This window comes from Taudactylus pleione, unplaced genomic scaffold (genome assembly GCF_031769625.1).
Source record: "Taudactylus pleione unplaced genomic scaffold, aTauple2 ptg000849l, whole genome shotgun sequence".
NCBI classification, from domain to species: Eukaryota; Metazoa; Chordata; class Amphibia; order Anura; family Myobatrachidae; genus Taudactylus; species Taudactylus pleione.
The window spans coordinates 725,987-745,084 of NW_028285251.1; the positions used below are offsets into that span (position 1 = coordinate 725,987).

Sequence of the window (19,098 nt, forward strand, 5' to 3'; positions counted from 1 at the left end):
GTAATACATTATCCTCTATATACTGTACTACAGGAGATCCCCTATATACAGGTAATACATTATCCTCTCTATACTGTACTACAGGAGATCCCTTATATACAGGTAATACATTATCCTCTATATACTGTACTACAGGAGATCCCCTATATACAGGTAATACATTATCCTCTATATACTGTACTACAGGAGATCCCCTATATATAGGTAATACATTATCCTCTATATACTGTACTACAGGAGATCCCTTATATACAGGTAATACATTATTCTCTATATACTGTACTACAGGAGATCCCTTATATACAGGTAATACATTATCCTCTATATACTGTACTACAGGAGATCCCTTATATACAGGTAATACATTATCCTCTATATACTCTACTACAGGAGATCCCTTATATACAGGTAATACATTATCCTCTATTTACTGTACTACAGGAGATCCCTTATATACAGGTAACACATTATCCTCTATATACTGTGCTACAGGAGATCCCCTATATATAGGTAATACATTATCCTCTATATACTGTACTACAGGAGATCCCCTATATATAGGTAATACATTATCCTATATATACTGTACTACAGGAGATCCCCTATATACAGGTAATACATTATCCTCTATATACTGTACTACAGGAGATCCCTTATATACAGGTAATACATTATCCTCTATATACTCTACTACAGGAGATCCCTTATATACAGGTAATACATTATCCTCTCTATACTGTACTACAGGAGATCCCTTATATACAGGTAATACATTATCCTCTATATACTGTGCTACAGGAGATCCCCTATATATAGGTAATACATTATCCTCTATATACTGTACTACAGGAGATCCCCTATATATAGGTAATACATTATCCTATATATACTGTACTACAGGAGATCCCCTATATACAGGTAATACATTATCCTCTATATACTGTACTACAGGAGATCCCCTATATACAGGTAATACATTATCCTCTATATACTGTGCTACAGGAGATCCCCTATATATAGGTAATACGTTATCCTCTATATACTGTACATCGTATGGGGATCCCTTATATACAGGTAATACATTATCCTCTCTATACTGTACTACAGGAGATGCCTTATATACAGGTAATACATTATCCTCTCTATACTGTACTACAGGAGATCCCCTATATACAGGTAATACATTATCCTCTCTATACTGTACTACAGGAGATGCCTTATATACAGGTAATACATTATCCTCTATATACTGTACTACAGGAGATCCCCTATATACAGGTAATACATTATCCTCTCTATACTGTACTACAGGAGATCCCTTATATACAGGTAATACATTATCCTCTATATACTGTACTACAGGAGATCCCCTATATACAGGTAATACATTATCCTCTATATACTGTACTACAGGAGATCCCTTATATACAGGTAATACATTATCCTCTCTATACTGTACTACAGGAGATCCCCTATATACAGGTAATACATTATCCTCTATATACTGTACTACAGGACATCCCTTATATACAGGTAATACATTATCCTCTCTATACTGTACTACAGGAGATCCCCTATATACAGGTAATACATTATCCTCTATATACTGTACTACAGGACATCCCTTATATACAGGTAATACATTATCCTCTCTATACTGTACTACAGGAGATACCTTATATACAGGTAATACATTATCCTCTATATACTGTACTACAGTAGATCCCCTATATACAGGTAATACGTTATCCTCTATATACTGTACTACAGGAGATCCCTTATATACAGATAATACATTATCCTCTCTATACTGTACTACAGGAGATGCCTTATATACAGGTAATACATTATCCTCTCTATACTGTACTACAGGAGATCCCTTATATACAGGTAATACATTATCCTCTATATACTGTACTACAAGAGATCCCTTATATACAGGTAATACATTATTCTCTATATACTGTACTACAGGAGATCCCTTATATACAGGTAATACATTATCCTCTATATACTGTACTACAGGAGATCCCTTATATACAGGTAATACATTATCCTCTATATACTCTACTACAGGAGATCCCTTATATACAGGTAATACATTATCCTCTCTATACTGTACTACAGGAGATCCCTTATATACAGGTAATACATTATCCTCTATATACTGTACTACAGGAGATCCCCTATATACAGGTAATACGTTATCCTCTATATACTGTACTACAGGAGATCCCTTATATACAGGTAATACATTATCCTCTCTATACTGTACTACAGGAGATGCCTTATATACAGGTAATACATTATCCTCTCTATACTGTACTACAGGAGATCCCTTATATACAGGTAATACATTATCCTCTATATACTGTACTACAGGAGATCCCCTATATACAGGTAATACATTATCCTCTCTATACTGTACTACAGGAGATCCCTTATATACAGGTAATACATTATCCTCTATATACTGTAGTACAGGAGATCCCCTATATACAGGTAATACATTATCCTCTATATACTGTACTACAGGAGATCCCTTATATACAGGTAATACATTATCCTCTCTATACTGTACTACAGGAGATGCCTTATATACAGGTAATACATTATCCTCTCTATACTGTACTACAGGAGATGCCTTATATACAGGTAATACATTATCCTCTCTATACTGTACTACAGGAGATCCCCTATATACAGGTAATACATTATCCTCTCTATACTGTACTACAGGAGATCCCTTATATACAGGTAATACATTATCCTCTCTATACTGTACTACAGGAGATCCCTTATATACAGGTAATACATTATCCTCTATATACTGTACTACAGGAGATGCCTTATATACAGGTAATACATTATCCTCTCTATACTGTACTACAGGAGATCCCCTATATACAGGTAATACATTATCCTCTCTATACTGTACTACAGGAGATCCCTTATATACAGGTAATACATTATCCTCTATATACTGTACTACAGGAGATCCCCTATATACAGGTAATACGTTATCCTCTATATACTGTACTACAGGAGATCCCTTATATACAGGTAATACATTATCCTCTATATACTGTACTACAGGAGATCCCTTATATACAGGTAATACATTATCCTCTCTATACTGTACTACAGGAGATCCCTTATATACAGGTAATACATTATCCTCTATATACTGTACTACAGGAGATCCCCTATATACAGGTAATACATTATCCTCTATATACTGTACTACAGGAGATCCCCTATATATAGGTAATACATTATCCTCTATATACTGTACTACAGGAGATCCCTTATATACAGGTAATACATTATTCTCTATATACTGTACTACAGGAGATCCCTTATATACAGGTAATACATTATCCTCTATATACTGTACTACAGGAGATCCCTTATATACAGGTAATACATTATCCTCTATATACTCTACTACAGGAGATCCCTTATATACAGGTAATACATTATCCTCTATTTACTGTACTACAGGAGATCCCTTATATACAGGTAACACATTATCCTCTATATACTGTGCTACAGGAGATCCCCTATATATAGGTAATACATTATCCTCTATATACTGTACTACAGGAGATCCCCTATATATAGGTAATACATTATCCTATATATACTGTACTACAGGAGATCCCCTATATACAGGTAATACATTATCCTCTATATACTGTACTACAGGAGATCCCTTATATACAGGTAATACATTATCCTCTATATACTCTACTACAGGAGATCCCTTATATACAGGTAATACATTATCCTCTCTATACTGTACTACAGGAGATCCCTTATATACAGGTAATACATTATCCTCTATATACTGTGCTACAGGAGATCCCCTATATATAGGTAATACATTATCCTCTATATACTGTACTACAGGAGATCCCCTATATATAGGTAATACATTATCCTATATATACTGTACTACAGGAGATCCCCTATATACAGGTAATACATTATCCTCTATATACTGTACTACAGGAGATCCCCTATATACAGGTAATACATTATCCTCTATATACTGTGCTACAGGAGATCCCCTATATATAGGTAATACGTTATCCTCTATATACTGTACATCGTATGGGGATCCCTTATATACAGGTAATACATTATCCTCTCTATACTGTACTACAGGAGATGCCTTATATACAGGTAATACATTATCCTCTCTATACTGTACTACAGGAGATCCCCTATATACAGGTAATACATTATCCTCTCTATACTGTACTACAGGAGATGCCTTATATACAGGTAATACATTATCCTCTATATACTGTACTACAGGAGATCCCCTATATACAGGTAATACATTATCCTCTCTATACTGTACTACAGGAGATCCCTTATATACAGGTAATACATTATCCTCTATATACTGTACTACAGGAGATCCCCTATATACAGGTAATACATTATCCTCTATATACTGTACTACAGGAGATCCCTTATATACAGGTAATACATTATCCTCTCTATACTGTACTACAGGAGATCCCCTATATACAGGTAATACATTATCCTCTATATACTGTACTACAGGACATCCCTTATATACAGGTAATACATTATCCTCTCTATACTGTACTACAGGAGATCCCCTATATACAGGTAATACATTATCCTCTATATACTGTACTACAGGACATCCCTTATATACAGGTAATACATTATCCTCTCTATACTGTACTACAGGAGATACCTTATATACAGGTAATACATTATCCTCTATATACTGTACTACAGTAGATCCCCTATATACAGGTAATACGTTATCCTCTATATACTGTACTACAGGAGATCCCTTATATACAGGTAATACATTATCCTCTCTATACTGTACTACAGGAGATGCCTTATATACAGGTAATACATTATCCTCTCTATACTGTACTACAGGAGATCCCTTATATACAGGTAATACATTATCCTCTATATACTGTACTACAAGAGATCCCTTATATACAGGTAATACATTATTCTCTATATACTGTACTACAGGAGATCCCTTATATACAGGTAATACATTATCCTCTATATACTGTACTACAGGAGATCCCTTATATACAGGTAATACATTATCCTCTATATACTCTACTACAGGAGATCCCTTATATACAGGTAATACATTATCCTCTCTATACTGTACTACAGGAGATCCCTTATATACAGGTAATACATTATCCTCTATATACTGTACTACAGGAGATCCCCTATATACAGGTAATACGTTATCCTCTATATACTGTACTACAGGAGATCCCTTATATACAGGTAATACATTATCCTCTCTATACTGTACTACAGGAGATGCCTTATATACAGGTAATACATTATCCTCTCTATACTGTACTACAGGAGATCCCTTATATACAGGTAATACATTATCCTCTATATACTGTACTACAGGAGATCCCCTATATACAGGTAATACATTATCCTCTCTATACTGTACTACAGGAGATCCCTTATATACAGGTAATACATTATCCTCTATATACTGTAGTACAGGAGATCCCCTATATACAGGTAATACATTATCCTCTATATACTGTACTACAGGAGATCCCTTATATACAGGTAATACATTATCCTCTCTATACTGTACTACAGGAGATGCCTTATATACAGGTAATACATTATCCTCTCTATACTGTACTACAGGAGATGCCTTATATACAGGTAATACATTATCCTCTCTATACTGTACTACAGGAGATCCCCTATATACAGGTAATACATTATCCTCTCTATACTGTACTACAGGAGATCCCTTATATACAGGTAATACATTATCCTCTCTATACTGTACTACAGGAGATCCCTTATATACAGGTAATACATTATCCTCTATATACTGTACTACAGGAGATGCCTTATATACAGGTAATACATTATCCTCTCTATACTGTACTACAGGAGATCCCCTATATACAGGTAATACATTATCCTCTCTATACTGTACTACAGGAGATCCCTTATATACAGGTAATACGTTATCCTCTATATACTGTACTACAGGAGATCCCTTATATACAGGTAATACATTATCCTCTCTATACTGTACTACAGGAGATGCCTTATATACAGGTAATACATTATCCTCTCTATACTGTACTACAGGAGATCCCTTATATACAGGTAATACATTATCCTCTATATACTGTACTACAGGAGATCCCCTATATACAGGTAATACATTATCCTCTCTATACTGTACTACAGGAGATCCCTTATATACAGGTAATACATTATCCTCTATATACTGTAGTACAGGAGATCCCCTATATACAGGTAATACATTATCCTCTATATACTGTACTACAGGAGATCCCTTATATACAGGTAATACATTATCCTCTCTATACTGTACTACAGGAGATGCCTTATATACAGGTAATACATTATCCTCTCTATACTGTACTACAGGAGATGCCTTATATACAGGTAATACATTATCCTCTCTATACTGTACTACAGGAGATCCCCTATATACAGGTAATACATTATCCTCTCTATACTGTACTACAGGAGATCCCTTATATACAGGTAATACATTATCCTCTCTATACTGTACTACAGGAGATCCCTTATATACAGGTAATACATTATCCTCTATATACTGTACTACAGGAGATGCCTTATATACAGGTAATACATTATCCTCTCTATACTGTACTACAGGAGATCCCCTATATACAGGTAATACATTATCCTCTCTATACTGTACTACAGGAGATCCCTTATATACAGGTAATACATTATCCTCTATATACTGTACTACAGGAGATCCCCTATATACAGGTAATACGTTATCCTCTATATACTGTACTACAGGAGATCCCTTATATACAGGTAATACATTATCCTCTATATACTGTACTACAGGAGATCCCTTATATACAGGTAATACATTATTCTCTATATACTGTACTACAGGAGATCCCTTATATACAGGTAATACATTATCCTCTATATACTGTACTACAGGAGATCCCTTATATACAGGTAATACATTATCCTCTATATACTCTACTACAGGAGATCCCTTATATACAGGTAATACATTATCCTCTATATACTGTACTACAGGAGATCCCTTATATACAGGTAACACATTATCTATATACTGTGCTACAGGAGATCCCCTATATATAGGTAATACATTATCCTCTATATACTGTACTACAGGAGATCCCCTATATATAGGTAATACATTATCCTCTATATACTGTACTACAGGAGATCCCCTATATACAGGTAATACATTATCCTCTATATACTGTACTACAGGAGATCCCTTATATACAGGTAATACATTATCCTCTATATACTCTACTACAGGAGATCCCTTATATACAGGTAATACATTATCCTCTATATACTGTACTACAGGAGATCCCTTATATACAGGTAATACATTATCCTCTATATACTGTGCTACAGGAGATCCCCTATATATAGGTAATACATTATCCTCTATATACTGTGCTACAGGAGATCCCCTATATATAGGTAATACATTATCCTCTATATACTGTACTACAGGAGATCCCCTATATATAGTTAATACATTATCCTATATATACTGTACTACAGGAGATCCCCTATATATAGGTAATACATTATCCTCTATATACTGTACATCGTATGGGGATCCCTTATATACAGGTAATACATTATCCTCTCTATACTGTACTACAGGAGATCCCTTATATACAGGTAATACATTATCCTCTCTATACTGTACTACAGGAGATCCCCTATATACAGGTAATACATTATCCTCTCTATACTGTACTACAGGAGATGCCTTATATACAGGTAATACATTATCCTCTATATACTGTACTACAGGAGATCCCCTATATACAGGTAATACATTATCCTCTCTATACTGTACTACAGGAGATCCCTTATATACAGGTAATACATTATCCTCTATATACTGTACTACAGGAGATCCCCTATATACAGGTAATACATTATCCTCTATATACTGTACTACAGGAGATCCCCTATATATAGGTAATACATTATCCTCTATATACTGTACTACAGGAGATCCCTTATATACAGGTAATACATTATTCTCTATATACTGTACTACAGGAGATCCCTTATATACAGGTAATACATTATCCTCTATATACTGTACTACAGGAGATCCCTTATATACAGGTAATACATTATCCTCTATATACTCTACTACAGGAGATCCCTTATATACAGGTAATACATTATCCTCTATTTACTGTACTACAGGAGATCCCTTATATACAGGTAACACATTATCCTCTATATACTGTGCTACAGGAGATCCCCTATATACAGGTAATACATTATCCTATATATACTGTACTACAGGAGATCCCCTATATACAGGTAATACATTATCCTCTATATACTGTACTACAGGAGATCCCTTATATACAGGTAATACATTATCCTCTATATACTCTACTACAGGAGATCCCTTATATACAGGTAATACATTATCCTCTCTATACTGTACTACAGGAGATCCCTTATATACAGGTAATACATTATCCTCTATATACTGTGCTACAGGAGATCCCCTATATATAGGTAATACATTATCCTCTATATACTGTACTACAGGAGATCCCCTATATATAGGTAATACATTATCCTATATATACTGTACTACAGGAGATCCCCTATATACAGGTAATACATTATCCTCTATATACTGTACTACAGGAGATCCCCTATATACAGGTAATACATTATCCTCTATATACTGTGCTACAGGAGATCCCCTATATATAGGTAATACGTTATCCTCTATATACTGTACATCGTATGGGGATCCCTTATATACAGGTAATACATTATCCTCTCTATACTGTACTACAGGAGATGCCTTATATACAGGTAATACATTATCCTCTCTATACTGTACTACAGGAGATGCCTTATATACAGGTAATACATTATCCTCTATATACTGTACTACAGGAGATCCCCTATATACAGGTAATACATTATCCTCTCTATACTGTACTACAGGAGATCCCTTATATACAGGTAATACATTATCCTCTATATACTGTACTACAGGAGATCCCCTATATACAGGTAATACATTATCCTCTATATACTGTACTACAGGAGATCCCTTATATACAGGTAATACATTATCCTCTCTATACTGTACTACAGGAGATCCCCTATATACAGGTAATACATTATCCTCTATATACTGTACTACAGGACATCCCTTATATACAGGTAATACATTATCCTCTCTATACTGTACTACAGGAGATCCCTTATATACAGGTAATACATTATCCTCTATATACTGTACTACAGGAGATCCCCTATATACAGGTAATACGTTATCCTCTATATACTGTACTACAGGAGATCCCTTATATACAGGTAATACATTATCCTCTCTATACTGTACTACAGGAGATGCCTTATATACAGGTAATACATTATCCTCTCTATACTGTACTACAGGAGATCCCTTATATACAGGTAATACATTATCCTCTATGTACTGTACTACAAGAGATCCCTTATATACAGGTAATACATTATTCTCTATATACTGTACTACAGGAGATCCCCTATATATAGGTAATACATTATCCTCTATATACTGTGCTACAGGAGATCCCCTATATATAGGTAATACATTATCCTCTATATACTGTACTACAGGAGATCCCCTATATATAGTTAATACATTATCCTATATATACTGTACTACAGGAGATCCCCTATATATAGGTAATACATTATCCTCTATATACTGTACATCGTATGGGGATCCCTTATATACAGGTAATACATTATTCTCTCTATACTGTACTACAGGAGATGCCTTATATACAGGTAATACATTATCCTCTCTATACTGTACTACAGGAGATCCCCTATATACAGGTAATACATTATCCTCTCTATACTGTACTACAGGAGATGCCTTATATACAGGTAATACATTATCCTCTATATACTGTACTACAGGAGATCCCCTATATACAGGTAATACATTATCCTCTCTATACTGTACTACAGGAGATCCCTTATATACAGGTAATACATTATCCTCTATATACTGTACTACAGGAGATCCCCTATATACAGGTAATACATTATCCTCTATATACTGTACTACAGGAGATCCCCTATATATAGGTAATACATTATCCTCTATATACTGTACTACAGGAGATCCCTTATATACAGGTAATACATTATTCTCTATATACTGTACTACAGGAGATCCCTTATATACAGGTAATACATTATCCTCTATATACTGTACTACAGGAGATCCCTTATATACAGGTAATACATTATCCTCTATATACTCTACTACAGGAGATCCCTTATATACAGGTAATACATTATCCTCTATTTACTGTACTACAGGAGATCCCTTATATACAGGTAACACATTATCCTCTATATACTGTGCTACAGGAGATCCCCTATATATAGGTAATACATTATCCTCTATATACTGTACTACAGGAGATCCCCTATATATAGGTAATACATTATCCTATATATACTGTACTACAGGAGATCCCCTATATACAGGTAATACATTATCCTCTATATACTGTACTACAGGAGATCCCTTATATACAGGTAATACATTATCCTCTATATACTCTACTACAGGAGATCCCTTATATACAGGTAATACATTATCCTCTCTATACTGTACTACAGGAGATCCCTTATATACAGGTAATACATTATCCTCTATATACTGTGCTACAGGAGATCCCCTATATATAGGTAATACATTATCCTCTATATACTGTACTACAGGAGATCCCCTATATATAGGTAATACATTATCCTATATATACTGTACTACAGGAGATCCCCTATATACAGGTAATACATTATCCTCTATATACTGTACTACAGGAGATCCCCTATATACAGGTAATACATTATCCTCTATATACTGTGCTACAGGAGATCCCCTATATATAGGTAATACGTTATCCTCTATATACTGTACATCGTATGGGGATCCCTTATATACAGGTAATACATTATCCTCTCTATACTGTACTACAGGAGATGCCTTATATACAGGTAATACATTATCCTCTCTATACTGTACTACAGGAGATCCCCTATATACAGGTAATACATTATCCTCTCTATACTGTACTACAGGAGATGCCTTATATACAGGTAATACATTATCCTCTATATACTGTACTACAGGAGATCCCCTATATACAGGTAATACATTATCCTCTCTATACTGTACTACAGGAGATCCCTTATATACAGGTAATACATTATCCTCTATATACTGTACTACAGGAGATCCCCTATATACAGGTAATACATTATCCTCTATATACTGTACTACAGGAGATCCCTTATATACAGGTAATACATTATCCTCTCTATACTGTACTACAGGAGATCCCCTATATACAGGTAATACATTATCCTCTATATACTGTACTACAGGACATCCCTTATATACAGGTAATACATTATCCTCTCTATACTGTACTACAGGAGATACCTTATATACAGGTAATACATTATCCTCTATATACTGTACTACAGGAGATCCCCTATATACAGGTAATACGTTATCCTCTATATACTGTACTACAGGAGATCCCTTATATACAGGTAATACATTATCCTCTCTATACTGTACTACAGGAGATGCCTTATATACAGGTAATACATTATCCTCTCTATACTGTACTACAGGAGATCCCTTATATACAGGTAATACATTATCCTCTATATACTGTACTACAAGAGATCCCTTATATACAGGTAATACATTATCCTCTCTATACTGTACTACAGGAGATGCCTTATATACAGGTAATACATTATCCTCTCTATACTGTACTACAGGAGATCCCCTATATACAGGTAATACATTATCCTCTCTATACTGTACTACAGGAGATCCCTTATATACAGGTAATACATTATCCTCTCTATACTGTACTACAGGAGATCCCTTATATACAGGTAATACATTATCCTCTATATACTGTACTACAGGAGATGCCTTATATACAGGTAATACATTATCCTCTCTATACTGTACTACAGGAGATCCCCTATATACAGGTAATACATTATCCTCTCTATACTGTACTACAGGAGATCCCTTATATACAGGTAATACATTATCCTCTATATACTGTACTACAGGAGATCCCCTATATACAGGTAATACGTTATCCTCTATATACTGTACTACAGGAGATCCCTTATATACAGGTAATACATTATCCTCTATATACTGTACTACAGGAGATCCCTTATATACAGGTAATACATTATTCTCTATATACTGTACTACAGGAGATCCCTTATATACAGGTAATACATTATCCTCTATATACTGTACTACAGGAGATCCCTTATATACAGGTAATACATTATCCTCTATATACTCTACTACAGGAGATCCCTTATATACAGGTAATACATTATCCTCTATATACTGTACTACAGGAGATCCCTTATATACAGGTAACACATTATCCTCTATATACTGTGCTACAGGAGATCCCCTATATATAGGTAATACATTATCCTCTATATACTGTACTACAGGAGATCCCCTATATATAGGTAATACATTATCCTCTATATACTGTACTACAGGAGATCCCCTATATACAGGTAATACATTATCCTCTATATACTGTACTACAGGAGATCCCTTATATACAGGTAATACATTATCCTCTATATACTCTACTACAGGAGATCCCTTATATACAGGTAATACATTATCCTCTATATACTGTACTACAGGAGATCCCTTATATACAGGTAATACATTATCCTCTATATACTGTGCTACAGGAGATCCCCTATATATAGGTAATACATTATCCTCTATATACTGTACTACAGGAGATCCCCTATATATAGGTAATACATTATCCTCTATATACTGTACTACAGGAGATCCCCTATATACAGGTAATACATTATCCTCTATATACTGTACTACAGGAGATCCCTTATATACAGGTAATACATTATCCTCTATATACTCTACTACAGGAGATCCCTTATATACAGGTAATACATTATCCTCTATATACTGTACTACAGGAGATCCCTTATATACAGGTAATACATTATCCTCTATATACTGTGCTACAGGAGATCCCCTATATATAGGTAATACATTATCCTCTATATACTGTGCTACAGGAGATCCCCTATATATAGGTAATACATTATCCTCTATATACTGTACTACAGGAGATCCCCTATATATAGTTAATACATTATCCTATATATACTGTACTACAGGAGATCCCCTATATATAGGTAATACATTATCCTCTATATACTGTACATCGTATGGGGATCCCTTATATACAGGTAATACATTATCCTCTCTATACTGTACTACAGGAGATGCCTTATATACAGGTAATACATTATCCTCTCTATACTGTACTACAGGAGATCCCCTATATACAGGTAATACATTATCCTCTCTATACTGTACTAGAGGAGATGCCTTATATACAGGTAATACATTATCCTCTATATACTGTACTACAGGAGATCCCCTATATACAGGTAATACATTATCCTCTCTATACTGTACTACAGGAGATCCCTTATATACAGGTAATACATTATCCTCTATATACTGTACTACAGGAGATCCCCTATATACAGGTAATACATTATCCTCTATATACTGTACTACAGGAGATCCCCTATATATAGGTAATACATTATCCTCTATATACTGTACTACAGGAGATCCCTTATATACAGGTAATACATTATTCTCTATATACTGTACTACAGGAGATCCCTTATATACAGGTAATACATTATCCTCTATATACTGTACTACAGGAGATCCCTTATATACAGGTAATACATTATCCTCTATATACTCTACTACAGGAGATCCCTTATATACAGGTAATACATTATCCTCTATTTACTGTACTACAGGAGATCCCTTATATACAGGTAACACATTATCCTCTATATACTGTGCTACAGGAGATCCCCTATATACAGGTAATACATTATCCTATATATACTGTACTACAGGAGATCCCCTATATACAGGTAATACATTATCCTCTATATACTGTACTACAGGAGATCCCTTATATACAGGTAATACATTATCCTCTATATACTCTACTACAGGAGATCCCTTATATACAGGTAATACATTATCCTCTCTATACTGTACTACAGGAGATCCCTTATATACAGGTAATACATTATCCTCTATATACTGTGCTACAGGAGATCCCCTATATATAGGTAATACATTATCCTCTATATACTGTACTACAGGAGATCCCCTATATATAGGTAATACATTATCCTATATATACTGTACTACAGGAGATCCCCTATATACAGGTAATACATTATCCTCTATATACTGTACTACAGGAGATCCCCTATATACAGGTAATACATTATCCTCTATATACTGTGCTACAGGAGATCCCCTATATATAGGTAATACGTTATCCTCTATATACTGTACATCGTATGGGGATCCCTTATATACAGGTAATACATTATCCTCTCTATACTGTACTACAGGAGATGCCTTATATACAGGTAATACATTATCCTCTCTATACTGTACTACAGGAGATCCCCTATATACAGGTAATACATTATCCTCTCTATACTGTACTACAGGAGATGCCTTATATACAGGTAATACATTATCCTCTATATACTGTACTACAGGAGATCCCCTATATACAGGTAATACATTATCCTCTCTATACTGTACTACAGGAGATCCCTTATATACAGGTAATACATTATCCTCTATATACTGTACTACAGGAGATCCCCTATATACAGGTAATACATTATCCTCTATATACTGTACTACAGGAGATCCCTTATATACAGGTAATACATTATCCTCTCTATACTGTACTACAGGAGATCCCCTATATACAGGTAATACATTATCCTCTATATACTGTACTACAGGACATCCCTTATATACAGGTAATACATTATCCTCTCTATACTGTACTACAGGAGATCCCTTATATACAGGTAATACATTATCCTCTATATACTGTACTACAGGAGATCCCCTATATACAGGTAATACGTTATCCTCTATATACTGTACTACAGGAGATCCCTTATATACAGGTAATACATTATCCTCTCTATACTGTACTACAGGAGATGCCTTATATACAGGTAATACATTATCCTCTCTATACTGTACTACAGGAGATCCCTTATATACAGGTAATACATTATCCTCTATATACTGTACTACAAGAGATCCCTTATATACAGGTAATACATTATTCTCTATATACTGTACTACAGGAGATCCCTTATATACAGGTAATACATTATCCTCTATATACTGTACTACAGGAGATCCCTTATATACAGGTAATACATTATCCTCTATATACTCTACTACAGGAGATCCCTTATATACAGGTAATACATTATCCTCTATATACTGTACTACAGGAGATCCCTTATATACAGGTAATACATTATCCTCTATATACTGTGCTACAGGAGATCCCCTATATATAGGTAATACATTATCCTCTATATACTGTACTACAGGAGATCCCCTATATATAGGTAATACATTATCCTATATATACTGTACTACAGGAGATCCCCTATATACAGGTAATACATTATCCTCTATATACTGTACTACAGGAGATCCCTTATATACAGGTAATACATTATCCTCTATATACTCTACTACAGGAGATCCCTTATATACAGGTAATACATTATCCTCTCTATACTGTACTACAGGAGATCCCTTATATACAGGTAATACATTATCCTCTATATACTGTGCTACAGGAGATCCCCTATATATAGGTAATACATTATCCTCTATATACTGTACTACAGGAGATCCCCTATATATAGGTAATACATTATCCTATATATACTGTACTACAGGAGATCCCCTATATACAGGTAATACATTATCCTCTATATACTGTACTACAGGAGATCCCCTATATACAGGTAATACATTATCCTCTATATACTGTGCTACAGGAGATCCCCTATATATAGGTAATACATTATCCTCTATATACTGTGCTACAGGAGATCCCCTATATATAGGTAATACATTATCTATATACTGTACTACAGGAGATCCCCTATATATAGGTAATACATTATCCTATATATACTGTACTACAGGAGATCCCTTATATACAGGTAATACATTATCCTCTCTATACTGTACTACAGGAGATCCCTTATATACAGGTAATACATTATCCTCTATATACTGTACTACAGGAGATGCCTTATATACAGGTAATACATTATCCTCTCTATGCTGTACTACAGGAGATCCCTTATATACAGGTAATACATTATCCTCTATATACTGTACTACAGGAGATCCCCTATATACAGGTAATACATTATCCTCTATATACTGTACTACAGGAGATCCCTTATATACAGGTAATACATTATACTCTCTATACTGTACTACAGGAGATCCCCTATATACAGGTAATACATTATCCTCTATATACTGTACTACAGGACATCCCTTATATACAGGTAATACATTATCCTCTATATACTGTACTACAGGAGATCCCCTATATACAGGTAATACGTTATCCTCTATATACTGTACTACAGGAGATCCCTTATATACAGGTAATACGTTATCCTCTATATACTGTACTACAGGAGATGCCTTATATACAGGTAATACGTTATCCTCTCTATACTGTACTACAGGAGATGCCTTATATACAGGTAATACATTATCCTCTCTATACTGTACTACAGGAGATCCCTTATATACAGGTAATACATTATCCTATATATACTGTACTACAGGAGATCCCCTATATACAGGTAATACATTATCCTCTCTATACTGTACTACAGGAGATCCCTTATATGCAGGTAATACATTATCCTCTATATACTGTAGTACAGGAGATCCCCTATATACAGGTAATACATTATCCGCTATATACTGTACTACAGGAGATCCCTTATATACAGGTAATACATTATCCTCTCTATACTGTACTACAGGAGATGCCTTATATACAGGTAATACATTATCCTCTCTATACTGTACTACAGGAGATGCCTTATATACAGGTAATACATTATCCTCTCTATACTGTACTACAGGAGATCCCCTATATACAGGTAATACATTATCCTCTCTATACTGTACTACAGGAGATCCCTTATATACAGGTAATACATTATCCTCTATATACTGTACTACAGGAGATCCCCTATATACAGGTAATACGTTATCCTCTATATACTGTACTACAGGAGATCCCTTATATACAGGTAATACGTTATCCTCTATATACTGTACTACAGGAGATCCCTTATATACAGGTAATACATTATCCTCTATATACTGTACTACAGGAGATGCCTTATATACAGGTAATACATTATCCTCTCTATACTGTACTACAGGAGATCCCTTATATACAGGTAATACATTATCCTCTCTATACTGTACTACAGGAGATCCCTTATATACAGGTAATACATTATCCTCTCTATACTGTACTACAGGAGATGCCTTATATACAGGTAATACATTATCCTCTCTATACTGTACTACAGGAGATCCCTTATATACAGGTAATACATTATCCTCTATATACTGTACTACAGGAGATGCCTTATATACAGGTAATACATTATCCTCTATATACTGTACTACAGGAGATCCCTTATATACAGGTAATACATTATCCTCTATATACTGTACTACAGGAGATGCCTTATATACAGGTAATACATTATCCTCTCTATACTGTACTACAGGAGATCCCTTATATACAGGTAATACATTATCCTCTATATACTCTACTACAGGAGATCCCTTATATACAGGTAATACATTATCCTCTATATACTGTACTACAGGAGATCCCTTATATACAGGTAATACATTATCCTCTCTATATACTGTTCTACAGGAGATCCCCTATATACAGGTAATACATTATCCTCTATATACTGTACTACAGGAGATCCCCTATATATAGGTAATACATTATCCTCTATATACTGTACTACAGGAGATCCCTTATATACAGGTAATACATTATTCTCTATATACTGTACTACAGGAGATCCCTTATATACAGGTAATACATTATCCTCTATATACTGTACTACAAGAGATCCCATATATACAGGTAATACATTATCCTCTATATACTCTACTACAGGAGATCCCTTATATACAGATAATACATTATCCTCTATATACTGTACTACAGGAGATCCCTTATATACAGGTAATACATTATCCTCTATATACTGTGCTACAGGAGATCCCCTATATATAGGTAATACATTATCCTCTATATACTGTACTACAGGAGATCCCCTATATATAGGTAATACATTATCCTATATATACTGTACTACAGGAGATCCCCTATATACAGGTAATACATTATCCTCTATATACTGTACTACAGGAGATCCCTTATATACAGGTAATACATTATCCTCTATATACTCTCCTACAGGAGATCCCTTATATACAGGTAATACATTATCCTCTATATACTGTACTACAGGAGATCCCTTATATACAGGTAATACATTATCCTCTATATACTGTGCTACAGGAGATCCCCTATATATAGGTAATACATTATCCTAAATATACTGTACTACAGGAGATCCCCTATATACAGGTAATACATTATCCTCTATATACTGTACATCGTATGGTGATCCCCTATATACTGTCCTACAGGAGATCCCCTATATACAGGTAATACATTATCCTCTATATACTGTACATCGTATGGGGATCCCCTATATACAGGTAATACATTATCCTCTATATACTGTACTACAGGAGATCCCTTATATACAGGTAATACATTATCCTCTATATACTGTACTACAGGAGATCCCTTATATACAGGTAATACATTATCCTCCATATACTGTACTACAGGAGATCCCTTATATACACGTAATACATTATCCTCTATATAC

General features: G+C 34.5%; 1 protein-coding gene across 2 annotated transcripts in view; it reads left to right on the top strand.

Moving 5' to 3' along the window:
- LOC148474351 (uncharacterized) overlaps nt 1–19,098 on the top strand; it is a 109,599-nt gene that overhangs the window by 4,824 nt on the left and 85,677 nt on the right. The window lies entirely within an intron of this gene.